This window comes from Lissotriton vulgaris, chromosome 8 (genome assembly GCF_964263255.1).
Source record: "Lissotriton vulgaris chromosome 8, aLisVul1.2, whole genome shotgun sequence".
NCBI classification, from domain to species: Eukaryota; Metazoa; Chordata; class Amphibia; order Caudata; family Salamandridae; genus Lissotriton; species Lissotriton vulgaris.
This window is the reverse complement of record NC_141696.1, coordinates 1111802929-1111829995: the sequence shown is the minus strand read 5'-3', so window position 1 is coordinate 1111829995 and position 27067 is coordinate 1111802929. Positions and strand designations below refer to the sequence as shown.

At 47.8% G+C, this 27067-nt stretch overlaps 1 protein-coding gene across 1 annotated transcript in view; it reads right to left on the bottom strand.

The window, feature by feature from the left end:
• Positions 1-26815, bottom strand: part of LOC147698332 (uncharacterized) — a 126211-nt gene extending 99396 nt beyond the window's left edge. The window contains exon 1 of the mRNA XM_086933426.1: positions 26709-26815. The gene's annotated coding sequence lies outside the window, so the exon portion shown is untranslated. The remainder of the gene's footprint in view (positions 1-26708) is intronic.
• Between the last annotated feature and the right edge of the window lie 252 nt (positions 26816-27067).

Here is a 27067-nt window from a genome sequence, read left to right as displayed (position 1 = left end):
GACATACACTGCTGGTGTTTGGAGTGTAGTGAACAGTGGACGCAACAATGTCAACCCAGCCAGTGGGGAAGATCGCAGAAATGTAGCTTGTTACGTCCCCCCCTGTAAGCGTGAGCGGAGTGGGCTGGACCAGCGTACGCCAGACCAGCGTAGGGGTGTGAATAAAAAGCATGTAGCTCTGACCGTGGTTCTCTTCTGGAATGCCCAACGTGTCTGCCAGGGCGGTGCCTCTCACCCTGCACGAGGCCGGCACCGTCGCCGTGAGTGGTGTTGCCCACAATCCTGGGAGCCTGCTGCACATCGGGCCACTGGTCTCCGGACCCGTCTTGCCTGCCACTGCGCACCCAGGCCTCACTGCTCACCTGCCGACACTGGCGTGTGTCAAAGAGGGCGCATTACGTGCCGGTACCAAGACCGAGGCCCGTGAGCTTGGCAGCCTCCTCAGACCATCACGGCCTCCGCGACACAGGCCCACAGTACTCCTTTCTCATTGACGTACTCCACCACTGCCTCTGGCCTACACTACGGTCAAGTAGGTCACACATTTGGAACTGAGTCTTGATATCCTGGATGTCCTAGTTCATATGTTCATGGGGCGTTTGATATCACTGTACTCCCTCGATGTGGTGCCACCAACTCTGTGTATAGCATTCCAACCACACGTGTCTGTGGTCCTTTGCTGACTACTGCTTTCGGCCTAACTTGCGGTCCAGTAGGTCACACATTTGAAACTGAGTCTTGATTTCTCAATGGCAGAGTTCATATCATTACACGCAAGGAGAGGCATAAGAGGCAGACACGTTTCAGTCCGGAGGAAAAAAGGATCATCGTTAAGGAGGTGATCGAACACTACCAGCAACTTCTCTGGTGTCACTAACTATGTGCATCGCAAGCACATGACACGTGACTGTGGTCCCCTGCTGGCCGCTGCCTCCGGCCTACACTGCGGTCGAGTAGGTCACACATTTGGAACTGAGTTATTTATGGCAGAGTTTATATTGTTGTACAGGCCTCATGGCAGACTGCATCCCCTTTCAGCTCCGGTGCCACTATGTCTGTGCCCCGACATTCATGGACACTCTCTGGTTGAACCTAAGTAGCATCTGAGTCTATGGCCTGGAAGTTGTCTTCCTCATCAGGTAAGTGTTACTGACTTGGTGCTAAAATGTGAAGCTGTAGCATTCCACTCCTCCATTTGCCTGTTTCGGCTGGCTCCTGCCCTCTGCATCATGCCCTGTAAGGACACCTTCCACTGTCCCCCGCAACCCTCCGTGACATTCACCGTCGACATCGACAAGGACCCGCACAGCTCGTGTGGCACTACCTCAGTGCACCGCAAGTCACTGTCCCGTGGTGGTGTGCCTGTGCCGGCCGCAATGCAACCGGGGCCACTAACTCTGTGCAGCTCAAGTCAGGGACCCTGTCTGATAGAATATTGTATGGCTTCTGGGTCGATTGCCTTGGGGTAATCAACGCCATGTGTCTGTGGCCCTGCGCTGTCCGCTGCCTCCGGCCTCAACTGTGGTCCACCAGGGATCACATATCAAATTGAGTCCTCACCGGCCCGGACATCGCATTACTACAGAATGCACAGGCCACCACCGCCAGCACCACCTCCAACCAACAACTGCCAGAGTCGAAAGAGACTTACTGCCAGACTATCAGAGTTGCTCACACCTGTTGTGGATACCATCATCTGCTTGATACCCTGCTCAGCTCTTCAGGTGCCACTAACTCAGTGTACTACAACTCATGGAACATTTCTGATGGAGGTTTGTTCTGTGGACAGCTCAAGCAGCAATCTCTCCTCAGGCAGTGTGGGACCTGGGTCGATGATGAGGAAGATGATGCCGGTGTAACACACCCCACTGCAGCTGTATCAGGAATATCCCAAAGGGACACATTCCTAGACAATTTATTCACGTGAGCACGCTCAGCTCTAGCTCCCCAACCTCAGTGCACTGCAACTCACGGACATTTCTGTTTGCATACTGGGTTGCATTGCTGGTGGTCTGTAGGGCTTGTGGGGTTTGCGTTGGTCTCTGCACTTGGTCCGGGTGCATTCATGGTGCTACGCAGTATATTTCTTTTTCCCTTTGTTCTGCTTCTATGGTGCATTTTCCCGCATGGCACGTGGGAATTGCAGGCCTGTCACTGGTTACCGCTTATTTTTGTATTGAAATTGGCCTCACCGCAGCTTTCTTTGCGTTTGTGTTTTGCATTTTTGCTGAGTCGCGTTGATTTTAACGCAGTCTTTTGACACGCTATCCTGAGCCTATCGCATGGTACCGCCGTGCTGAGTAGAACATTAAAACAGCATTATTTTCCCGCGATAGACTGCAATGTGAAGAGTTGCATTAGGCTAATTTTGCAATGATTATCACACGTTCTTGAGAATATGCCCCTGAGAGCTCTGTTAGCAGGCAATACCAAGTCATTAATAGTTGTCCAGCGGGTGCAATGAGTTAAAAGAAAATAGTTTTATTTATAGCATGAAACTAAATACTATAAATGAAAGGCAGAAGGGAAAAATGCACATCATTATGTGGGAAACATGGGTAGCCAGCCAGCACCAACTTTAAACTTTAAGCGTCTGCTGAATCTGTTACAGACTGTGCGGCCAAAAGTAGGGATAAACCACACTCGTTTTTGCCTGTCAGGGAAAGGAAATTTTCCTTGGGTCTAAAGCCCAGAACACCACCTAAATGAACAGCCCCACAATCTTCGCAATATTGCTGGAGTATGAAGTTCAACTGTTACACATGGTTATAATTTTTTCTGGCACCAAGCCGGCACAGGTGCTCCTGTTTCTTTGGATGACCCTGGTTTCATAGTCACCCTCGCTCCGTGGAGTGATCGGGAGAAAGGTTAGGTGCCCTACTGAAAGCACAGAGCCAGCTAGTAAGTTGGCTTGCTCTAGGGCACAGTGCAGGGGGACCCGGGTGACAAGCCTCAACTCATGGCCTAGCAGTGCAGTCATTCCTTGGAGTCAATATCAAATGTTTCCTGCGCAGCTTCTCTGGGTCCTCCTCTTCTAGGCAATCTTTCCGTCATGCACGGATACCTCCAGTACTGCTCTTAAGCAGTCAGTGAGCTCCTTCCTTCAAGCCGTCTCAAGGCAGCATCTCCTATCTTGGTGCAGACATTCCAGGTTCCTATTTCTGAACCTGGTAAAGGAGAGTTGGAAGTCAGCAACCTCAACACTGAAGCTCTGATGTCTTTCTCTGACTCTACCAGTCTGTGACCTCTGGCACTACATAATGAGAAATCCTGGCACAATGACCTGGGGTTTCTGCCTCTTATTTACACCAAGTTTGCAGACAGAGACTGGTTATTCCTCAAGTCCAGCGCTGGTAATGATTTAAGGAAGTTTCTGACTTTTGGTGTATTCCTTTCAGACTGGTCAAACCATAGTTTTTGTCTTCTAGTGTAAGCAGGAGGAGGTTTGGGGTTTCATCTACCTGTCAACCCGCTGCGGAGAACATCTTTGGAGAACAATAGAGCCGGATGGAGGCAAGGAATGTTGGTGCAATGCAAGGGGCCCCCCTGTCTCCTAGAGTTTGATTAATCTCAAAGGACAATAGGAATGCCTTACAGGAACCTTGCAATACACATTGCTGTCTGACAGGCTCCATCCAGCCTCCTAATTGTGTACTATTTGCACACAGGAGATCAAAAATGGATTCCGGCTCGTAGACTTTACCGGACCTTGCAGCCAGCAACAGTGGGGTACACTACAGGGGAGAACCGCGCTCCCCAGCAGACACCGGGCCGAGCACTGCACCACCGCCACGCCCTGACCTCACCTGCTTAATCACCTCTTGCGTCTCCCGCTCTGCGGGAGACGCTCGTAGACTTTACCGGACCTTGCAGCCAGCAACAGCGGGGCACACGACAGAGGAGAACTACGATCCACAGGAGACACCGGGCCAAGTGCTGCATCACCGCCACGCCCCTGACCACAATAGGCGTACTTACTCAGTTCCTCATCTTTGTCCCGCGGGACGCGCTTGGGCGCGCGCCGGGCGAAGCCCGTTCGAGACGTGAGACGGACGGGCTGGGCCTAGTCTCTAACTTCTATCCCGGAACGTTGATTGCCCACGGTAAGACTTAATTGTATGGTGTAAAACATATAAGGAGGGTCATTAATCTCAGCCATGGCTAACCTTGCAGTGAAGAAAGGGCCAAAAGGGGGAGGTACCATGGGAACTTTGGACTATTTTATCACTAGAGCCTCTGATGTGATCGCAAAAGAGATTGAGGTGACTGACAGACGGCTCTCACTTGGTTTGGGAACTGTCAGGCGCCCTATGGAGAATGGACAAGTCCAGAACACTTTTTCCCCGGAGGCCCTAAACGCATCGAGTAATGAGCTCCCCCCAGTGGATAGTAACACCGTATTTATGACTCAGGAGCCCTCCCAAGAACTAAGTACACCTAATCAGTCAGGTCGCGCAACAACCAGATCTAAGACGGCCTCGAGCAAGCAAAGGCTGGACTTTCTGAAAGACAAACAAGGCCAAAAAACCAAGAGGAGGAGAGGCCATGGACAGAAGGGAAATAACTTTAGGGGTGACAGGAGGCCAATGAAGCGTGGGGGGAAGGGGAGAAAAGATGTGGACGAAACAGGGGAGCCAGAGATGGTGGACCAAAGTGTGGCGCTTGAGATGGTGGAGGTGCAACCACCTCCAATTATACCGGACACACCTGTGGTCTCTGTGGTCACTTTGAATAGTAGCTTCTGGGAGAAAGTGGGGTCAATAATTGCTGAGTGCCTATTGACCCTATCGAATAGAATGGCTGCCATTGAAGCAAACCTAATTTCACTCACTAATGCACTAGACAGAATCCCCGGCGCGCAAACAATCCGAAGAACCCCTACCAGGGAGCGACCGTCCTTAACTCCCGACAGTGCAAATGATCTAATTGGAGTGAGGGCAGTGATAGACCCTCAAAGTGCACAGGGGGTCGGGAATACATCATCGGCTAAACAAGGGATTGGAGGGAGTAGGCTGGGAACACACACCCAAGTGGATGGGAATTTACAACAGGCTACAACAGCGGCCGCAGCCAAGGGACCGGATAGCCACTCCCAAACCAAGGATACAGTAAGCACAAATTCAAACGCTGTCCCAAAACTCCTCAGTAAGAATAAATCCCGAGTGTACGAATTGACCAACCCCCAGAATGTAGTCCCCTTGTAGTGGTCCTTGCAGGTGTGCCATCACTGACAAATGGGCAAGAAGAAACATACACCACCCTTAAGAACAAAGTCACTGATTGGCTAAACAAAAGTAGACCACTACCTCAAGATGCTAATAGCTAAATCCTGATGGTCCGTAGAGTAGCATGGGTAGGCCTAAGAACTAAGGACTTTGCGGGAGACTGTGTCCTAATTAATTTTAGGGATACACGGACAGTTTCCCATGTTTGTCAGTGGCCCCAACCCACACCATTGACTGCCATTCAGTCCCTTCCCCTCTCCTACTTCTATCCACCTGTTCCACCTGTCCCAGCGCATAATATCATTGAAAGGGATGCAGGCTGGAACTGGGTAGCCCCCAAAACAAGAATAGGAACAAGACAAGGTAGACATAGTGAATCCCAGCCTGCAGATGACATGTGCTAATATAACAGATTAGTGGGTAGATGCATCAACGTTGCCATTTGCGATTCCTTATTTGCGAAAAATAAGGAATCGCAAATAAGGAATCGCAAATGGCAATGCATCATTTTTTTCGCAATTTTATTGAGATTCTGTAAAAATCGCAATTTTTACCGAATCGCAATAAAATTGCGAGTTTCAAATAGCGAATTTGCAATTCCCATTTATTCCTATGGGCTGAAATGCCCATAGGAATGAATGGGAATTGCGAATTCGCAATTTGAAAATCGGAATTCAACAAAGCATTTCAAGGGTGGAGAGGGGGGTCCAAAGGACCCCCCCCCTGCACCCATGAAATGCACTTTTACATGTAAGTTACATACACACATGTCCTATGGACATGTGTGTCTGTAACTTAACAGTTTAAAAAATTCATTTTTGTGCTTTTTTAAACAATTGTGCAAATTACCACGAGGTTCAAACTCGTGGTAATTTGCACTTGCAATTTTAAAATTCGCTAATTTTCTTACAATGATGCATTCCATTTAAGGAATCGCACAATTGCGATTCCTTAAATGCAATCGCATTTAAGAAATTCACAAAATTAGCGAATTTTAACAAAAAGTAATGATGCATATCAAAAAGCATTTTTGGAGTCGCAAACGGCCGACTTTAAGGAATCGCACCGTTTGCGACTCCAAAAATGCTTGATGCATCTGGGCATTAGCCCTTTAGACATGGTGGATTGACTAAACCCTCATGATTTGGATATCAATCCCTGGGGCACACAGGGGGCGAATAGTGAAAGTCAAACAGAGGGGCTGGAAATGGTCGGAAGCATCCAGGCAGGAAATAAAATGAAAGGGAAGGACACATGCAGTGCGGTAACCTTACTAAGCCCAGCAGAAGTACTCTAACCTCAGTTAGATAGGGAGCCTAAAATTGATATCTGTGGGGGGGGCAAGCCGATGACTGGCAATGGCCGTAGAACTGGTTCTATAGAAGTGGGGAATGGTTCACAAACTGAGAGAAGAGCCCTTGCCATAAAGTTAGAATCTATAAAAATTGTGTCATGGAATGTCGCTGGACTATACAACAAAATCACATTCCAGAATGAGGATCATTTATAGACAAAAATGATGTGTGCCTTTTCCAAGAGACCTGGGCACGCACGGAGGAACTTAGAGTGGGTTTTGCCTCCTTCCACGTACCGGCACTTGGGAGTGGGAGGGGGCGTCCCTCTGGCGGCCTCACAACCTGGGTTGAAATACACCTGGGCTGCAAGGCTAGCACTCTTACCACCAATTCCAGAGATATACAATGCGTGGTCCTTGTTTGGCCAAACCGATATAAGCTAGCATTGATTAACACATACTCACGCCCAGTTAGAGTAGGCAGTGAGTCTAGTACCATTGATGATCTTTCCACCTTTATTCCAACTATTCCGAATGACTTCAATATAGTGGTAGGGGGCGACCTAAACTGTCACTTCCAGCCGTTAGAGGGATTAAATGAAGGTGCCCTTACAGCAGAGGATGACCATTGGTCAATCCCCATGACCCAGGCCCCGTACGCCAGGGCTTGGTCTCCCCTAGCTGTCCAAATCACTGCACTAACCATCACCCATTCCCTACGAGCCTGTAATGGTCGTACATCATCAGATATTCCAGCCAAACACACATACAATAAACCTGGACGAACATCATATCTTGATTACATTATGGTGGAAACCAGGCTATGGCCGAATGTTATCGATTTTGCTGTAACGACAAGAGAGAACAGCGACCACAACGCCTTAATCTTAGAAATGGCCTCCCCAAGGATCAGCAGACCTGGGGATTTAACGAGGGGCGAAGGTATTAACAATCTGACCCTGACAAATAATAGGCACAGAATTAGATGGTCACGACTCAAGGAAAAACCAGAACAGATTGCGAAATTATATAACCTGGCAGTTCCGCTGCTGATGGAAGCTGCTGCTCTGAATGACTTACCACCATCCCCTGACTCTCTTGTACAAATAGAGGCCATTCATGGGAGCCTAGTATGCAGCCTGGCAGAAGTACTGAATCCCAGGGTGTCCATGGAAAGAAACAATACCCCCTGTTCCTCCTGGTATGATAAGGCATGCAGGGAAGTGAAGTCAGAATTAGTGGCTGCTGTAAAAGATAATAATAGTGCACTAATAAAAGTTAAGAGGGCTCTCTACAAGAAAAAAATTAAGTGCGCCAAGGAAGAATGGGACCAGGAAAAGTGGTCCAGCCTATCCACTGCCCTAAACTGTAAAGACTTCAAAACATTTTGGTCTATAATTAGTGTAGGTTCAGGACAACCAAAACAAGCAGTAGAACCAAACCTAGCCCCTGAAGTGTGGGAAGACCACTTCCGGACTCTGTATTCCCGCGAGGCCACCCCTGAAGATGTGTCTGCAGATTCATTACACTATGGCTTGAGTACTTTCTGCCCTGAGGAGTGTTTGGTCACGGTGGCCGAAGTATGCACTGCCATTGACAGATTTGCATCAAATAAAGCACCCGGTTTGGATAAACTTCCTCCGGGCGATCTCTTCAAACACCAACCAAAAGTCTGGGGCCCCTATCTCTGTCTGGTATTTAATGCAATCCTGAGAGGGATGGTCCCCCCTAGTACTTGGCGGGGAGCAGAGATAGTACCTTTTCTTAAAAAGGGTTCGCCTCTGCTCTCATCCAACTACAGACCAGTAAGTCTCATTGATGTCCCGCAGAAGATCTTTGTGAGACTAATTTTAGATCAACTGCAAGATTGGATAGAGGATTTTGAAATACTTAGCCCCTATCAGGCATGGTTCAGGAAGAACACCTCCACCATAGATCAAATCTTTCGTCTTGTAACATTATACTGGAAAACAGTGTTTATAGAGGGTGGCAGCCTCTATATGGTGTTCATAGACCTGCGGTCTGCCTTTGACCTTGTACCCAGAGGCAAATTGTGGAAAGTCCTCTTAGATCTGGGCATCCTCGACCATCTCCTCTCAGTCCTTATTAGGTTACATGAGGCAAATTTTGCCCAAGTCAGATGCGGGAAGAGTTGCACTCTTACTTCTAGATTCCCCGTTGGCAGGGGGGTAAGGCAGGGTTGTGTGCTCGCACCGACCCTGTTTTGCCTCTATGTCAATGGAGTTATCTCACATCTGAATGGGGTGCTGAATAATAATGCGCCAAAGATAACTGGGAATAGGGTACTGGCGATAATGTTCACCGACGATACCCTATTGCTTTGGAAATCCCCGATGGGTATCCAGAGAATACTGGATGGATTTGTAGAATTTTGCACCATACGGGGCTTGGAGATCAACTCATTAAAAACAAAATTTATGATCTTCAACCCTCCCAGAACCACAAGACCTAATCCCACCCTGGGTAAAATAATACTGGAAAGGGTTAGCACCTTTGTTTACCTGGGGGTCACGATCAATGAGAGCTTGTCGTAGGGTCCCCAGGTAACTAAATCCCAGCTAAAGCTTGCCCAATTAACGTGTGGGATTTTGCGGCTATCCAATGCCTCAACGATAAAACCGCTGGGCCCTCAAATGGTGGTCTACAAATCACAGGCTAGGGGCGCAAGTATGTATGGTAGCGAGTTGTGGGGTCACTGTAACAAATCCAAAATTTCCAGGGTTGAAAATAAGTTCTTAAGAAATGTATTAGCTCTTCCACCCAGCACTCCGCTCCTCCCATTGAGATTTGATTTGGGGATTACCCCAATCGAGGAGGAGCTAGCTTTAAGACCACTAAGTTACTGGTGCCGTTTATGGGTTACACCTGAGCTGGTCAATTATAGGCAAGAGCTTAAAGAAGTACTCATTAGTAGTAGTGCATCTAAAATACCGTGGCTCGCCTTTATTAAGAAGGAACTTATTAGACTGGGGCTCTCAAACATATGGACTGACCCTGAGAGGGGATGTAGTCAGATTTCGGCTACCATGCTCGCGAAAGGATATCGGGCTGAGAGCTTGGATATGGCCATGCGTAATCCTAAGCACGGCTCCAGAACTGAATCCTTTCTTATGGTAAAAGATATATATCACTTTTAGGGCTTCCTGGATGTTATCTATCCCGTCATAGCACGAAAACTTTACGTGCAATGGCGGCATGGTGTATTACCTATACGGGCTTTTACATCTAATTGGAGCATGTCTTCACCGAAAAAATGCCCCTCATGCCAATGCAACAGTGAAACAGAGTGTGGCGGGGTAACAGTGACTGAGTCAGAGAGGTTACTGGTGCGTTTAAGTGAAGGCTTTATTTTCATAAACACTTTTCTTTGCTGGCTTGTAAGTCTTTCTCTTGCAAAGGCCACCGGGTCCGTTTTGATACTCCTTGGGGGATCCAGATTGTATGGGCTGCAGATATTGGCTCAGATGACAGGCCCGCGGAAGTCCGGGGTCTCCCTCGGTATCCGGAACCCAAACGTAAACAAAAATAAACACAAAGATTAGGACGGTCGTCCTTACACAGGATCACGAGGGGCCAGGAGTGAGGGGAACCGAGTGCTCAAGTATTCACACGAGTGTGGCGGAGTAATGTGCTCTGGTGCTCATGATGAAGGGCAGGGTAGCAGACTGTACAGGCACTATTTACAAAATATACAAGCGGTTCAGGTAGGGCTCTTTTATACGGTAGGATGGTTCCGTCTTCCCACCCAACCCGCCACTTTGCCCCATACCTGTTCCAGCCACGCTCCTCCCGTGGGAACGTGGCAGGGCGGCTCATGGTGCCGGTGGCCTCCTGGCTTGTCTGGAACGTTGGGGCTATTCCGCTTCTTATACGCCTCGTCTACTTCTTCCTCCTTGGGCTCTACTCGCGTTCTTCTCCTCCACACCAAATCGCCTTCCTCCTCCTGGGAAACACCGTCCGTCCTCTTCGGGGATCCTTCTTCCTTTGACGTGCCTTCCGAGGTGACGTCATACAGGGGAGGAGTTTCCTCTTGCTGGAAGCCCCAGTTAAAGGAGCCCTGCCCCTGTTTGTCTCCATGATTCCACAACTGCTGAGTGTCCGAGATCCACTCCTCGTGCTGGTAAGGGGCATCGTTCTGCTGAAAGGGGACATAAGTCGGTGAGAGTGGGACCGCCGACCACCAATCTCGTGTTTCCTCTTGTTCATCGGGACCCCGACCCACCCCGTCACCCCCCCCCCCCCTGGTTTCCCCTGATCGGGGAGAGGAAAGACTCTGGACAGGTAATCTGCATTCACGTTATCTGTACCCTTTTTATGGTGTACAGTAAAGGAATAGGGCTGCAGGGACAAGAACCATCTGAGGATCCGCGGATTCTGCGCCTGATTCTTATACATCCACTTCAAGGGAGCATGGTCAGTATAAAGGATGAATGGCTTCCCTTCTAGATAGTAGTGTAGTTTGTCAATGGCCCATTTACTGGCCAGACACTCTCTGTCCACTGTGGGATATTTACACTCTCTTGGGAACAGTTTGCGACGTGCATAGAGCACGGGGTGCTGTAGCCCGTCCTCACCAATCTGCGATAACACTGCACCTATTCCTACTTCTGAGGCATCAGTAGCTAGGATAAATGTTTTAGAGAAATTGGGTGAAATTAGGACGGGATTGGTAGTGATTATTTGTTTCAGTTCTTCGAATGCTCTGGTGCTCGTGATGAAGGGCAGGGTAGCAGACTGTACAGGCACTATTTACAAAATATACAAGCGGTTCAGGTACGGCTCTTTTATACGGTAGGATGGTTTGGTCTTCCAATCCAACCTGCCACTTTGCCCCGTACCTGTTCCAGTCATGCTCCTCCCGTGGGAATGTGGCAGGGCGAATTGTGGTGCCGGTGGCCTCCTGGCTTGTCTGGAATGTTGGGGTTATTCCGCTTCTCGTACACCTCACCTACTTCTTCCTCCTTGGGCTCTACTCCCGTTCTTCTCCTCCACACCGAATCGCCTTCCTCCTCCTGGGAAAAACCGTCCGTCCTCTCCCGGTATCCTTCTTCCTTTGACGTGCCTTCCGAGGTGACGTCATACAGGGGTGAAGTTTCGTCTTGCTGGAAGCCCCAGTTAAAGGAGGCTTGTCCCTGTTCGTCTCCATTATTCCACAACTGCAGAGTGTCCGAGATCCACTCCTCGTTCTGGTAAGGGGCATCGTTCTGCTGAAAGGGGACATAAGTTGGTGAGAGTGGCACCGCCGACAAACAATCTTGTGTTTCCTCTTGTTCATCGGGACCCCGACCCACCCCGTCACACAGAGCAACACGTTTTTTTCGTTTGCCCTGCATACCACAAACCTAGGAAATATTGGCTTGTCCCACTCTGCAAAAATCTTGGCTTTCGGCAGTTCATGCAAGCACTCAGGATAATGCAAAATGATACCTCAGGCCCCATTGTCTTTGCAGTTTCGCAATTCTTAGCAGCTATGTGGCGCATAAGGAGATCCTCAAGTATCTAGGGTTAAGCGTACCTTATTAAACAAACAAAATATTTTTTCATTGAGGCTTTTCCTGGTCTCCCTGCCCTTTAGAATAGCGAATAATGAGCCCTCTGTTTCTTTTTTCTTTTTTTTAAGGGGGAAAAAAAAGAAAGAAATGTTAATCTGATTTTATTGTGATTGTAATAATTAATTGTGTGTTTTTATAATAATTTTGTAATATATGATGGTGTATGTCTTCTCAAACCTGTGCTTTTATGGTACTTTCTGTACCGAAATAAAGATTTTATGCTGATGGATTCCTGGTCTACCACAGACAAGTAATACACACAAAAGGTAACCCGATGGTTTCTTAACTAGAATGTGAATATGGGTGTGCACAAACCAAACTAAGAAAAACTAAAGAAAAAAGGCATTTGCTTTTTAAAGACGAGAACCCTCACTCACCTTTAGGGTGACATGCTTCATCATTGGGTTACCTCTTGCACACAGTGCACTGTGTGGGCTACAACTCTCCTTCAGGAGAGGAGCGTGAGGTGTTTTCCACTCCAATGTTGTATGTGAGTAAGGGGCAAAGTGCAAAAATAATATCAAAAGTGTATTAAAACCATCCCCTATGGGGGAAAAAATATTTTAATGAGTATCACCAATGAGTGGAATTAAAAAGCAGTGTAACGATATGGGTAAGGATGTTCCCTATCTGACTAGGTCAACATGTTTCTGCTAGGTGACCAGAGGTTTGTGGCATTCTTCAGGACAAATGTCTTGTCACTCTGCTAAACATTGTGATAAACGAAAAACCATACTTATTTATTTATATGGGTGTTCTCAGGACCGACTTCAGTCTGGCCTGCTTGCTGTAACACACAAAAATATTCCTGTGTTATAAAATATATTCACACTCATGCCCAATGGCTGGTAGCCGGGTGTAAGTGAGAAGTTGTGCCAAACCACCACACATGCGAAGGAACACACACGGGTGAATCAATGCTCCCACCAGTAGCAGACTAATTGTCTGCCTCTACCTTTAACCTTTAACCGGTCCTCTATCTATATGTGGGAACCTAAAGGCAGAATCATAAGGATAACCATCATTTACACTAACACATCTAAAGTCATTAAAAACCACTCTTGAAAGAAAACTCAATACTGGTATAATGTATATGTATTTACATTAGGTCGTCAATATCTCTCATGTGCTAGGCTATACTAGTGACATTATTTAAACTATGACAAGCTGTGGCAAATTAGTATAAAAAAATGGGGGGTACCTCTCAATCACACCTAATGCCAAGACTGTTTATATATGGTAAAAGGATAGCCTAGTGTTCCCCTTTATCAGCATCACAGCTGTTCAAAATGCATGTGGGGGAGAAATCAAGGTGTTCGCAAAATACGCCTTGGGTCACCCGTTTATGTGTCTTTCATAAAATGTCTGTATTCAAAATTGTCTAACCCAATGCATCATAATGTTCGTCCACATTGTGAATTACACGGAACTGTCCCATGCCCCTCACAAAAGAGAGATCTTACTCGTATATCACGGTCAATCTGTCACTAGGCAAAAGTCACTAACTGAGTACTTCTATGGCTACTTGTCTGTCCGAATCACCGAATATCCCGGCATATATTGTCCTTGAATAGAGGCCAAAGGGAGAACGTGTATTTCCTGCCTCCGCTTGAAATCCTGTTTACGCGTCTCCTGCTCCGGAAGTACAACATACCACTTCCGGGTCGCAGAGCGCGTAAATATCAATTATGCCGCATACTGCACTACAGTTGCCTATAAAGAGCCAGACAGCTATTATGTAATGGCGCCGTTCTCAAATTGAGTGCCCCATATTTTCACGTATATATTATCGGCCTGAAATGTCAAAACAAGCACGCGCCTAATGTTGAGGTGTAGACGTCCCATCCTCCCTAATGCACTATGGGATATGTAGTTATTCTGTTTTCCACAAGCATTGGGTGGAGGAAAGGTGGAAAGCAACACACCTTTCCTCTCAAAGTCTGTGTGCTCTAATCAGAATTAGATTGCACTCCACCCAATTGTAAACCCAAATTCACATTAAAATGTGAACATGAATATGACTGTGAACAGAAGTTGGGAGGTACTTTTCATGGGAATATGTATCTATAAAGCATTCCATGGTATATCTTCATTCAATCCTGCGATATGACTTTTTATGCGGAACACCCATCTCTGTTCCCTGTGCAGGAGTACCTTATCTAAGGGCCCCATGTTAATGCCATATTTCGGTTTATCGATGACAAACTACATAAAATTGTCCTCTGTGTGTGTCATTTCAACAAAGCGTCTTGTCATGCGGGTATTTGTCTTTTTGCATCAAAAAGCACTTCTGTGCTCCACCATCCTATGTTTCACCTTCCTGGTAGTCATCCCAATATATACTAGTAAACACGGACATGTGATCATATAAATGACCCCACTCGTGTTATAATTTGTATGTGAATTTAGTACCCAAGGAGTTCTTAGGCCTAAATCCAATTGTGTCACAGGTTTAGTGAATGGGCCTGCAGAACATGACCCACATGGGAAGTGCCCTGTCACTGGTAGGGCTCCCCATAATGTGGTTTGTCTAGTCTCCTGTAGTTTACACCTTGGTCTTGTATGCACCAATAGATTGCGAAGATTATTACTTTGTTTCAGAGCAAACAAGGGTCTATCCAGGGACAAGGTCCCTGTTTTCAAAATGTGCCATGATTTATTAACTGCCCTTTTAACCTTATCGGTCAAGTTGCTGAAGTTCCTCACACAAACCATCCTTTTGTTCTCAGGTTTCTCATACGACTCAAGGAGTGCCTCTCTATGATTGTTGCGGGCTCTCTTTTTGGCTCCATGCACCAGCTTGAGAGGATAGTTCCTTGCCAGAAATTCCTCACTTAAATTCTTTGCATGTACTTTATATCTTGTGACTTCACTACAATTTCTACGTAACCTTAGAAACTGTCCTATCGGAAGATTGTTCAATAAAGCTCGTGAATGGAAACTATGATATCTAAGCAAAGAATTCCTCGCCATAGGCTTCTGATATAATTCAGTCTGAATCTTCCCATTCTTGGGGTACAGCTGTAAATCTAGATATGACACAGTCCTATTACTGGATTCACCAGTGAATCTTAGATTGGAATCTTGGCAATTCAGCCATTGGGAAAAATGTTCTAGAGAATCCTGGTCACCTTCCCAGATGGCCAGGATATCACCTATATATCGTCTCCACAATTTAAGGCGTTGTACAAAAGGGTTGCCAGACGCAAATATGACCTTAGTTTCAAAACCATACATATACAAATTTGCTTTACTGGGGACACACGTACTGCCCATTGAAGTGCCAGTCGTTTGCCAATATAGATCTCCGTCATGACTGAAATAGTTCTCTTTAAGTGCCATCTTGGCACACTGCATGACAAAAGAGTTAGGGGTCTGGTGCTCGCGAGGATGACTCTCAAGTAACTGTTCTATAATTTCAAGAGTGTCAACCTGCGGAATGTTCGTCAACTTCATATGTAACCAACACATTTACAATAGTATCAAAAGACACTGTGTCTAGAAGAGAGAGAACATGTTTAGTGTCCTGTAAGTATGACGGCATCTCCGCTACTATAGGTCGGAGGAAATGGTCCACAAACTTGGATAGTGGCTCTAAAAAAGAACCAATACCCGACACTATTGGCCTCCCAGGTGGCGGTCTTTGTTCTTTATGTATTTTCGGGAGAATATAAAATGCCAGCACTCTGGGATGTCTCAGGATCAAAAATTCTGCTTCACTTTTAGTGATCCAATTAGACTCTCTACCTTTGTCCATTAGAGATTTAATCTGCATTTGTAGTCTCGATGTGGGATCCTGTAGGATCCGAGTATAGAATTTCGGGTCGTTCAGTTGTCTTAGACATTCCCTACGATAAACTACAGTATCCATAATGATGGCTGCTCGTAACATAAATGTTGTTGCCCAAATCTTCGATACATTTCCTTTCCACATTAGAGATATTGCAAAATGTTTAATTAGGAATGTCTAAACTAGAATCATATTCTTTAAGTACTGCTATCTCAAAAGTGTTAACTTCTGAGGGTACTTGTTGTAGTGAATCACAGCACATATGCTTCACAATTATTCCACTACAAATGAATAGTGTAAACATATATTCAACATTTATGTTTCACATACATTGAAGGAAAGTCCCAGTTTTAGGGGACTGACAGCAAATTTTTAACAGAAGAGGCTCTTGGCAACTTTGCTAGTGCAGACAGCAGCAATTAGTGTGTCGCGCTTTACAAACTCAATAAATAAATAAATAACATCAGTAAAACTGTTGTGAAATTTCGAAACACAACTGTGTACCCACCAACAATTGGCAATAAAACACTATATTGGAGAGCTGTATAGGTATCGCTGAACACAGCTGTAGAAACGGACCTCCCTTCCGCAACCAGAGCAGACACGCTCTAAACACATTGAAGATGTTAACAGCGGCATTGCTCTTAGTACAAAGCTGCAAGAAGCATCCTGCAGAGGCTTTAGACTGCAGGTAGTGACAGGAGAGGACACTTTAACTCCTTCCATGCTCATGACGAGCTCAGCTCGTCATGAGCCGTGGTATGCTCGCATGAGGGGATAATTCCCCTGCTGTGCTGAGCGTTCCACGGGAACGGGTGTGTTCATGACGAGCTGAGATCGTCATGAGCACAGGAGCGGCGTGCCTCATAACGAGCTCAGATCGTCATGAGCATGCGGGCGCCGTGCGCACCCCCCTCTCTCCCAGGACAGCGGGAAAATAACCCCCACAGCGAAGGGGTTAAGCCACATACACTACTGAGGACACTGGCACATTCATAATGACTACAAAAGACCAGTTGCCCACGGAAGCCTGTTTGGGATCCTGTTAATGCAGGTCGCACTTCCTCTATCTTCTCCTTTATCTTTCGAGACAGATAATAAGGACAACCTCCCTCAGAAGTCTGGTGTACGTGTTTCCGCGCCTCGCCTAGAATGTGCTACCTTGGCTGTTGGATTTAGTTCATGCAAGTTTTATTATGCAAAACAGCAGGCATAGTCAGCAAAGAGCAGTGCAAATCTGGCCCCTCGGTGTGCTCTCACCCACCAACAAAGTCTATCCTTGGAAAATCACATCTCATTTCTATTAATTTAATCTACCATAAGGAAACTAGAGTACATGTATTGGATGATTTCCTTGTGAGCACAAGACCAATCCCTATAACTAACAATAACCAATAACCACTGGATTAACAATTAACCATGAGCGCTACCAACCGGCTGCTCAGCATAAAGCACTTCAATGCCTCCTCAAGGGTCATAAGCAGCATAATACTGCAACTACAGTAGGTCATTGAATAGCCCCCTGCCCTTAAAGCTGACATTCCAACGGAGTGCATTACACAGGTGGGACTGGTGAACAATTGTGTACCCTCCTCTACCCTGAACCATCAATTGACTACCAAAGGTGCGGCTAATGGAGAATGTAATGTCCCTTCTGCCCTCAGCATCGCTTCAGCCCTGCTCCTGGCAAGGGCCATTTCAGTAGTATGCACTCAGTCCAATGCACTCAGCTGTCTGTTTCCCCAGTCCTCAGGTCACCAGCTGTGCTTACCTCTAAATCTTGCCCCTGGAAGATACTCCCTTCTCAGAAAACATGGCTATGTCGCGCATGGGAACACATAGGACCCTGAATGACTTACTGTTGCATGGTGGAAGTGGTTATATCAGAGTAGCGCATGATGAGTTTTGGATGTAAAATCCTTTACAAATATTTCCTACACAATGAATCATGTTTTGTCCCTCATAAAAAGAAAACAAACGGTGCTTCTAAAACAAGTCTCTCTCTCGCCCTCCCTCCCTAATATAGAACTGTGAGCAAAAGTCAACTGCATAACAGAATTATACTCTGTTTTCGGGAGGCAGGGGGGGAGGCAGGTGTATGGGGGTAGTTGATAGATATATGTAAATGTAAATGTACAGGAATTTATATAGCGCAAATCACCAACCGGTTTCTAAGCACTTTCTTAGGGAACCCGTCCTGGTATTCCCCTGTGAGATAACCCCGGCAGGGTATCCGCAAGGAGAAAGTCAGGCATCCCGCCACGAGGGGCCGTTGTGGAGATTAAGCAAGCTATTGCCCAGAGTCGCAGAGTGTGAACCCGTGAATCGAATAGGCACCGGAGCGAGAATTGTCGAGTCCATGGACATTTTAGGACTCAAGACCCCGCCGAGCCGGGAATTGAACCCTGGTCCCGGGCTGACCTCTGCTTCCAGGTCTGCCTCCTCTAACCAGTGAGCCACACTTCTCCACGACTTCCTCAACTCTTCCGCCCCCAAAAAGAGTGCCACCCGCACAGGCCAGTCCCCCGCCACCTCTCCCACCCCACCACTGAGGAAAGTCTTAATTGTATTAAATACATGGGGGCGAGTATTACCCCACCTGAATACTTAGTAACATATGTTTATTTTGCTCCCTAACAGCGTCTTTAACATTGTCACCTTCTGCCTCCTAAAGATGTCTTGGCTCAAGTGGAACCTTCAACTGTTACTTACTCTCCTGCATCGCCACTTGGATATGTGCTTCCTTGGATCCGTCTTGGCGATTTGCTTTCATGAACTCTTGCCAGGGATTGTTTATGTTTACTGTAGCTTGTTTCATTGTTTAATAATGTTTCCTTTATTTTGTGGTCCTTTCTAACTTCTCACTAAAGAAAAGTGGGCTGTTTGCTGTCAAATAGGTTGTAATACAGTGTACTGTTAGGCTATTGGTTAGTGATCTTTAAGTTTGTTGTTCCCAAGCCTCATGGGATTTGTAGTTTTTATCTTTTTCTTGGCTGCTTCTAATGAATGAAAGCAAGTTAAGATAGCATAACATGCGCGCCTGTGTCTTTAATAAAATTAAGACTTTCCATAATAAATTACTAGGGAAATCAAAATTTTCACTCAGCCTCTGAAGCTGGCTCCGCCCTCACTATTCTAAATCTTAACTCGCCCTCCGCTCCCCCCCCCCAAACTTTGGGTTTAGTTGTGCCCTTAGCCAGGAACAGTATTACTAATCACTGTCTGATGGCAGGAATACGGTTAAAGGACCCTGAATGAGGTACTACTGTCTGGGGGAAATGGTTATCTCAGAGTAGTGCATGACGTAAAACCCTTTACAAATATTTCCTACACAATGAATCATGTTTTATCCTTCACAAAAAGAAAACAAATGGTGCATTTAAAACCAGCTTCAAGCCGATGTGTGAAACAGATCAAACCAAAACAAAACAATGCAAATGAACAGAATAATGCATATTTCATTCACTTTGTATTATGCTTTCTAGAGGAAGGAGGAGCTCTTTGTTGTTACAAACATTTGGATAAATACCCATTCGAAGGTGCCTCCAAGTCAGTCTTAGGGTGACCAACCGTCCGTAAATTTCACGCACCGTCCATAATTTGGACTTCACGTCCGTTGTTCGTGACTATCCCTTTTACGGATGCCTTTTGGCCGTAATTTTGGGCATTGGGGAATAGCACTGTCCCCCTGCATGAAGCCTTTGCACTCCTCCTCGGGGGACAAGAGCAGCCCCACCCTGCCCTTTGTCATTCTGTATGCGGCTGATGATAGCCACATACAGAATGACGATGGGCCAGCCTGGGCTGTTAAAGCATATGATGGCCTCCCCCAGCCTATGTCTAGGGCAGGGCATTCTGTCAGATGGAAGAAATGTGCAAAAACGCCAATGCTTCTACTTGAGAATCCAGTTCAAGAAAAAAAACTGGTGAAAGAAGTCAAAAAGAAGGCGCAGAACTTCTTCCACAGTCTCATTTTAGAACTGATGCATTTTTCAATATTATATTCAACGAAGCCATGGTGGCTGCTTCTTTATTTTATGCAACTAACAACCATTGACAAAGCAAATAGTTCTGGCTTGTTGCAGGTGTAACGTTACTTTTTGTGGTATATATCTGGTACAATGACAGAAGAGGCAAAATACCGGTTGGGCAGTACCCTATACTAAACACAGATTTTTAGCTTATGTGTTTTAAGCCACGACCTTAAGTACATCGAACACCCCCTTTGGAGAGACCCCCCAGTTTTTTATCCGACTTAAAGCCCTGGAAACAACACCATGTCACAGTCACCTTGTGGCCTGGCACTGTGCATCATGCATGACTCATTACTCAGATTGCCTATGTACAGGGGCATAGTGAACCCTAACCCCACCCCAACCCTTGCTTTAGGAACTACAGCAAGGGTGAAGCTCTTGATGGGCCTCTTCTGTCTGCAACACTGCAGACAAAGGCTCGGCTCATAATTAATATGAAAAGGTGGGCGAGTGAGTACATTTAGGGATGGGTGGGTGAGTGGGTGGCTGGATGGATTAGTGAAAGGGTGAATGGATGAATGAAAAGTTGACTGGATGGATAATGAGAGAGAATGGGTAGATGGATGAGAGAGTGGAAGGATGGATGGATGGATGCATGAGAAAAGGTAAATAGATGAATGTATGGGTGGAGGGTAGATGGATGGGTAAATGGGTGAATGGATGAGTGGAAGGATGGATGGATGAGTGAAAGGGTGGATGGTGGGTGGATGGATGAGTGAAATGATGGAAGGATTGATGAAATGATAAGTGGAAGGCTGAATGGATGGACTAATGAGTGAAAGGGTGGATGAGTGAGTGAAAGGGACGGTAGATGGACACACAGGCGGCTGCTGCGCGGTGAGGAGAGTGATCCTTGACCCGATCAGGTAGGTCGCTCCCCCTCCGCACTGCACCGTCTGTGTGTCCCTGCCCAAGCTGCCGCTGCTGAGGAAGTTTGAGGTCCTCCTCCACCCGCAGGCTACCACCTGCCCATCATCCCTGGTGGCCAGTAGTAGGCCATGTGTTTATCTTCCGCTTTATTGTTTTATTGTATCACCTGTATTTCATTGTTATGTCTGTGACTGCTGTTGTTCTTTCTTCCCCCTCTGCCTGTTTGTAATCCGTGCCCGTTTTCCTCCCTCTGTTCCGCTAGCTGTCCCCGTGTCTCTCAGCCCAGTTTTTCCTTCTGTACCCCTCGCTACCCCCGTGTCTCTGCCTGTTTTTTTCTTCTGTACCCCTCGCTGCCCCCGTGTCACTCAGCCCGGTTTTCCCTTCTGTTGCCCTCGCTGCCCCCGTGCCTCTCTGCCCGTTTTTGCCATCTGTTTTTCAGCTGCCCTTGTATTTTCGTGACCTTTTTTCCTTCTGTGCCACTCGTTTTTTCCTTGCATTTCTGTGCCTTCTTGCCTTCTGTGACACTCCTTTTTCCTTTCTTTCTGGTCCCTTTTTGCCTTCTGTACCACTCGTTTTTTCCCTGTATTTCTGTGCCCTCTTGCCTTCTGTGACACTCGTTTTTTCTGTATTTCTGTGCCATTTTTGCCGTCTGTGCCACTCATTTCTTCCCTGTATTTCTGTGCCCTCTTGCCTTCTGTGACACTCCTTTTTCCTGTATTATTGTGCCCTCTTTGCCTTCTGTGCCACTTGTTTTTTCCCTGTATTTCTTTGCCCTCTTGCCTTCTGTGACACTCGCTTTCCCTTGTTTTTTGTGCCCTTTTGCCTTCTGTTCCCTTCATCGTCCCTCACCTCCCCCGCCGCTGCGTCCCCTGCGGACCCACCCCCCTGACTGCCCACTCGCCGCCTCCGCCTCCCAGCTGCTCCTCCATCCCACCTCCCCATATAAGACGGCCACTGGCACGCCTAAGACAAGTCTGTGTGCGCCTGTCCGCGCCCAGCGCCAGAACCTCTGGCCCCCGCACCAGCCAGACGACCGCCGCCACTACCACGCCAGCACTCTGCACACTCTCAACTCCGGACGAACCCACACCTGCTTCAAGGCCATCCCGAAACGCACACACGGTCCCTTCACCTGCCAAAACTGCAGCTACACCAGCCTCAGAGCCGATGAACCACCAGTCAAGAAAGACCCCAACCACCTCCGATTCATACTACTGAACACCCGCTCCGCACACTTACACGCCGTCAAGCTCTGGGACCTGCTCGACACAACATCCCCAGACGTCGCCTTCCTGACAGAGACCTGGTTGAACGACTCCTCCGCAACCGACATCGCCATAGCCATCCCAGACGGCTACAAGATCACCCGCAGAGACCGCACCAACGGAGTCGGAGGAGGAATCGCCATCATCCACAAGAACAGCATCAGGGTCTCGACTAGCACCGACGATGCGCTCAGCACCGCCAAACACATGCACTTCCAGATCCACACAGACTCTAACTCCACCCTCAGAGGCACCCTCGTCTACCGACCCCCCGGACCTCGTCCTCAGTTCAGCGACTCCATCGCCGACTTCATCAGCACACACGCCCTGACCTCCACCGACTACATCTTCCTCGGAGACCTGAACTTTCACCTTGAGAACAACAACAAAAACAACTCCACAACCCTGATCGATATCCTCGCCAACCTCGGACTGAAGCAACTTGTCACAACGCCCACCCACTCCGCCGGCCGCACTCTCGACCCCTTCTTCTCCTCAAGCCAGCACGTCTCCATCAGCCACACCACTGAACTCCTCTGGACCGACAACCGCGGCATACACTTCGCCTTCCAGAAACCCACCACACACCACTGCACCCAACAGATCCCCCGACGCTGCTGGAGCAAAACCACAGAAGACCAACTACATGCAAACCTCGCTCTCAGCCCACCCAGCGAACCCTCCAACACTGACGATGCTGCCCACAGCCTCAGACGCTAGATCGAGGACTGCGCCAACACCCTCGCCCCACTGAAGAAACCCCTCCACAGAGACACCAGCAAGAGGGCCAGCTGGTTCACCCCAGAACTCCTTGCCTCCAAGCAAGCCTGCCGGAAACTAGAGACGGAATGGCACAATAAAAAAACTCCGGACAGCCACGCAGCACACAGGAACGCCATCCGCAACCACCACCACCTCATCAGGGCGGCCAAGAGGACCTCCTTCAAAGACTGCCTCGACAACAACGTACACAATAGCAAGTAGCTCTTCAACATCGTGAAGGAACTCTCTAATCCCAGCTCCAACACCAACGACATCCCGCTGTCGCAAGCCCTGTGCGACTCCCTTGTCACCTTCTTCCACCGCAAGATTGCAGACATCCACGACAGCTTCAACACCCAGACAGCCCCAACAGATAGCAACACAACAGACCCTCCGCACACCATCGACCACGACCCCCTGCTAGCCTGGGCCAGCGTGAGCGTGGATGACACCATCAAGACCATGAGCACAATCCACTCCGGGAAACACGCCGAGATCAACGCCCTACTCAAAAAACCTAAGGCAAACCCAAGAGACCTCAAGAACTTCCGGCCCATCCCTCTGCTCCCCTTCCAGGCCAAGGTCATCGAGAAAATCGTCAACAGACAGCTAACCCGATACCTTGAAGAAAACAGAATCCTGGACCCTTCCCATTCAGGGTTCCGTAGCAACCACAGCACAGAGACTGCCCTCATAGCCGCCACCGACGACATCAGGACCCTCCTGGACAACGGTGAGATTGCAGCACTCATCCTCCTAGACCTCTCCGTTGCCTTCGACATCGTCTGCCACCGCACTCTACCTGCACGCCTCCACGCCGCAGGGATCCAAGACAAGGCTCTGGAATGGACCACCTCCTTCCTCTCTGGCAGCACCCAGAGCGTCCACCTCCCCCATTCCGTTCCAAAGGCTCCGAGATCATCTGCGGCGTACCCCAGGGATCCTCCCTCAGCCTGACACTGTTCAACATTTACATAGCCCCGCTCGCACACGTCGCCCGACAGCACGACCTCAACATAATCTCCTACAACAACGACACTCAACTGATCCTCTCCCTCACCTAGGACCCCATCACCGCCAAAGCCAACCTCCATGAAGGAATGAAGGCCGTCGCCGACTGGCTGAAGATCAGCCGTCTGAAGTTGAACTCGGACAAGACGGGGTTCTCGGCTCCAACCCTTCAGCCTGGGACGACTCCTGGTGGCCTGGTGGCACTGGGGACAGCCTCGACACCCACTGGCCACGCACACAACCTGGAAATCATCCTCAACTCAACGCTCTCAATGACCAAGCAAGTCAACGCCGTCTCCTCCTCCTGCTTCAACACCCTCCACATGCTCCGCAAGATCTACAGATGGATCTCGACAGATACAAGAAATACAGTCACCCAGGCCCTCGTCAGCAGCAGACTCGACTACGGAAACGCCCTATACGCGGGAGCCCCGACCAAGCTTAACGACTACAACGCATCCAAAACGCCTCGGCACAACTGTCCTCGATGTACCACGACACAGCCACATCACCCCCCACTTGAGAAACCTGCACTAGCTTCCCTTCAACAAGAGGATATCCTTGAAGCTCCTCATCCATGCACACAAAGCACTCCACAAGACCGGCCCAGCCTACCTCAACAGACGGCTCTCCTTCTATATACCCAACCGCCAGCTACGCTCCGCCGACCTCTCACTCGCCACCGTCCCGCGCATCTGAAGAACAACCAACCATCCTTCTCCCACCTCACTGCCAAGACATGGAACATCCTCCCACTGAGCCTACGACAGACCCAAGACCTGCTGACCTTCAGGAGGATACTCAAGACCTGGCTGTTCGATCAGTAGCGCCCCCCCCCCCCAACTCCCCAGCGCCTTGAGACCCTTGCGGGTATGTAGTGCGCTTTACAAATGATTGATTGATTGACAAAAGGATGGATAGATGAGTGAAAGAGTGACAGGGTAGATGGATGAGAGAAAGGATGGGTGAGTGATAGGGTCAATAGATGGGTGAGTGGATGGTTGGAAGGAAGGATGGCTAAGCGAAGGGGTCGATGGAGAGAGAGAGGGAGGATGGATGGATGACTGAAAGGGTGAATGGGTGAAAGGATGAGTGACTGGTTGGGTGGATGGATGAGTAAGTGAAAGGATGCCTGGATGGGTGAAAGGGTAAATGGCTAGATGGATCAGTGAACGGATAAATGGGTGGAAGAGTGGATGGATGGATAATGGATGGATGAGTGAAAGGGCGGATGGAGGGATGGATGAGTGAAATGATGGATGGAAGGACACATGATGGATAGGTTTGTAAATGGTTGAATAGGTTTGGATATGGATGGGCTTACTTATATACTATTGCGCGGCCTCCTCTGATGTGTCTGTAAAACGTACCTTTTGTCCCAAAGTTTTGTCCTGAATTTTGACCTCCTGTCCTGAATTTTTGTCCTGAATTTTGACCCTTTGTCCTGAATTTATACACTCCTCGTCCTGAATTTGCACCAATGCCAGTTGGTCACCCTAGTCAGTCTGTCTCTCTCTCTCTCTCTCCCTTCCTCCCTCTCTCTCTTTCTCGCTCTGTCTCTCTCCCTTCCCCCTCCCCAGGGCTTTAAGTGGGATAAAAAAAAACTAGGGGGTCTCTCAAAGGGGCCGTGTCAATGTAAATAAGGGGGTGGCTTAAAACACGTATGTGAAAAATCTGTGCTTAGCATATTGTGCCGCCTGACTTGTATTTTGCTATTTCTGTCATTGCATCCAGATATATGATGCAACAAGTAACATCATACCTACAACAAGTGAGGACTATCAGCTTTGTCAAAGGTTGCTTGTTGTATAACATATATAAGCAGGAACTATGGTTTGTAGTTATTATTGAAAAGGCTTCCACTTAAAGCCCTGGTGACACCAAGGCAATGTTGCTACTCCTGAGTTTCAAAAAGAGAAGGGAAATCCAACGAGAAAATTACTCTCTTTAAAGGATGTCCCTTCCCCTACAACACTCACCTGCCATGACGTCATGCCGTAACCTCTCCACAAGTCAGAAGTGAGCAGTGTGAGCACGCGCGCATCGATGTGCTGGCTGTCACTGCAGTCCGGGGAAAAACAGACCGCCTATTCCAGGGCACGAACCAGAGCCCGAAAGTGACCCGTTTCGAGGCACCCTTTAAAAAACTGCCGGTGCTCAGCACCGGTGAGACCCGGCCCACTTAAAGCCCTGCCCCTCCCTCTCCCTTTTCGTTCCACAATGCAATAACATTCTACAAACCAGCTGCTCTTCTTTTCACTCGTTGACTTTCTGCCTGTGTTTTGTCCTGTAAGGCTCTCCGCTGCCTTTTGGCTATGTTGGCACTATAGAAATACCATATATATAAAAGGATACCTTTTTGGTCCTAATATGTACCTGTGCACATAAGGCAACTTTTGCGCAATAGAATTATACTCAGTTAAGCTTCATAGTAAAACCTTCCTCTCACCCTGCGAGAAAGCTGTCGTCCTCAATCTGTGTACGACGATTGCAGTGCTATACAACACTTTATAAATAAATAAATACTTCAGCCGTTGTTCCACTTTACTAAAGTAGCCAAAAATATCACCGCATCGAGACCCCCAAAGGCAGGCAAGGGCGACATTCTTACAGAACGCACGTAGTAAATGGTGCCAAATATTCTATAACGTTCTTTTAAATATATTTTAGCAGCTTGATGTTTAATCTAGGCAAAGGTTGTGCAAAAAGATGTTAAACTTTTTACAATTACTCATTCGACTAATTGAAAACATGCGAGATAGCGGCAGGCACCAATGATAGATTGTACATCGACCAAATCCAGGTTCTAAAAAATACTGACAGTAACATCCAACACCATGCGTCGTTGCATCGTTTTAACTTAAAGGCGGCCTATTGCACTTACCTCCGTTAAATTGTTAGCTTTTTTGGAAAAGCAGCAGCCTAGACGGACCTCTACCGCAGGAGATTGGACGACAAAACACACAATCTCGATTTAGTTGCATTCTGTACGTTGCTAGGTGGTGACTACAACAAAGAAATAAAAAAAAATCACTCTGTTAAAAATTAAAAAAGGCCATGACTTTTTCTCGTGGATTGCAGGTTGCTGTAAACGGCCACTTCTGCAGGCAGCCGTGCGGAGAGGGTTTCTCGATAAGCTGTCCGCGGTGATGTGGTCAGGGCCGACTCTAGGCATGTGCAAGCTGTGCACCTGCACAGGGCCACCAAACCCCAGGGCCACCAAGCCAATATATATCCATAATA